This window comes from Odontomachus brunneus, unplaced genomic scaffold (assembly GCF_010583005.1).
Source record: "Odontomachus brunneus isolate Ranch 3 - 2012 unplaced genomic scaffold, Obru_v1 Obru_scaffold_392, whole genome shotgun sequence".
NCBI classification, from domain to species: Eukaryota; Metazoa; Arthropoda; class Insecta; order Hymenoptera; family Formicidae; genus Odontomachus; species Odontomachus brunneus.
In genome coordinates this window covers 22,765-25,291 of record NW_022639842.1, presented here as the reverse complement: position 1 = coordinate 25,291, position 2,527 = coordinate 22,765, and positions in this window count along the sequence as shown.

Below are 2,527 nucleotides of genomic sequence, written 5' to 3'. Positions count from 1 at the left end.
AGCGGCCCAAAATTTCACTGTCGTAAATGATGGTGCAGAGTCCCCATACACAGAATCCAACTCATCTTTGATTTGCGTAGGCGTATTGCCTTTCAAAAACAAATATTTAATGACAGCTCGATACTCGATTTTGTCCATTTTCACAAAAACACTCACATCAACTTACTCAAACGACTGTTACATAACAACTGCGAGTCCAAAATGGCTGAAACTTCGGTGAGTAACTGTCAACAGATGAACAACGAAATTCACTAGCTTTTATTTACAAGTGCTGCTATCTTCACGTTGAGGTCGGAAACTTTTCAGACCACCCTCGTACATGTATTTTATGTAATGCTGACCAACCCCGAGCTGCTAGCGTACGTGCCCGGGGCAGATATGCCTGCTTACTACGTGTTGATATTGTTATTATTATAGACGAAACTATTCACTTTATAGCATCGTCGATAGGATCAAAATGTAGAGGAAGATTGTCTCTATCATTATTATATAGCCAATTGGAACAATTAAATATATGAAACTGTTTTATCATTGAAATTCGAAAAAATTTGCGAACCTGCCCCGGTCTCCCCTATATAATTTTAACAAATATTTTTTTTATGAAATGTATATTATATTATTTCCACCAAGCTTCACATAAATCTGCATACTTGTGGAAGAAAAATTACTTATTTAATTTTTCCCTACATGCATGTAAGGCTCTCTTTACATGTCGCATTAACTCTTTTTTTCAATGACATCTCAAGCGAGAAAATGCACGCTATAAATTGTAAGGAAATACGTACAAATAACTGAAAAAGGTATAATTGTATAGAAAGAACTGGAGGTATCAATCGAGCAATCAATGACTGTCTAATACCGATCGATAATCGCGGTCGTTTAGCCCGACTATGTTCTTCCAACAACTCGAGGCACTCGTCACAGTTTTGCACCCACGCATCGTATTCGTCTCGCGAACTCAGTTGAGCCGACTGCTCCTGCAATTCTCGCTCGATTTGCGCAAAATCTTCCATTTCTTTTACAAAGTACAAAAACGCACTTTCACAAATTGATATCAATCTAATAAACAAAATTCGATCCAAAAATATTATCTATTTCATTAAACAACTATCTTTACATTGCCGTTAGACAACGACCTTCGACTCTCGTTTTTAAACAAATTTTCTCTTTGCTTTAACATTCGACGGTTTACATACAACGACGGTTTTTACAACGACTGGCTGCTGACTAACGACTGCCTCTCTCAACTACTGTATGTATATATCGTTTCATTGCAACGTATTATGCAATAATTTGCAGCATGTATTACACGCTTCTGACGTCATTACAAAGAGATACACAATGCGAAGAGCCAGGCGCCCTTTCAGCATTCCCTTTGAAATGTACTCTAACGTACATGACAATATATTTCATACTATATCATATGTATTTCATTATTATGATACTTGCGCAACGAAACGAAATGTATCATTATGAATATGTGAGACGTTAAAAATTTGCTGCCCAATATTGTTACTATGAGTACACTTGAGGAAAAAGCTTTTCTTTACAAAAAAGACATGTTTCAAAAATAATATATCTTTATACAAGGATATGTTTATTTCATTGAACGAAGAGCGTGGCGATGGGGCGTAGTATAGGATCGTCGGACGGGTCGGTAAAGGAATAGTGGTGAGAATCGCGGCGATTTTCCATCTTCTATCGCAGACGTAAGAGCGAGGTAGATAGCATTATGAGACGTGCTGGCCATCAATCCTAAAATATGTTTGACGCACACTAAGAAAACGCTCGACTCACATTATCACGTGTATTTTATCAAAATACACGAGATGTATGTTTCGCTCGCTCGAACGTCCATGAGCGAGTGGAATATTTATTGAGACACCGCGTATGCCTCACATTTAGACGAGACAGTGTGAGTCGAGCGTTTTCTTTGTGTGCGTGATACGTATTTTAGGACAGCATTTCTGGTAATACGTCTCATAATGTTATCTCTCTCGCTTTTGTTTGCGATAGAGAATCGAAGATCGCCGTGACTCCCATCACTATTTCTCTACTGAGCCGTCCGACGATCTTATACTACGCCCCACCGCTACGCTCTTCGTGCCTCACGTACAGGCAGCAGTGATAAGTGACGCGCAAAGATGTATAGATATGGACAGGTAATACATAGCAGGCTGTGTCCGGCGGAGGTTAGAGAGAGAAACGTACTTCTCTCTTTAAAATGTTCGTGCATTGACATTCGTACTTCCGGACACTATACAGAGACAAGTTCCGACAAAATATGTTTCTCTGTCTAACCCCCTCCGGACACTACTTGTACTACAGAAAGTATAGGCAATGATCAGTCCGTATCTATAATGTTTATGGTGACGCGTCACCGTGTACGAGACACACAGTATACGGACGGTCAATGTACACGCACCGGCGTTAATGCCGTCCGTATATCCGTGTAACTCGCACACGATGACGCGTCACTCACACACTGTAGGTCAGGCATAAGCAGCACAGTGCGACGAAGGGGGCT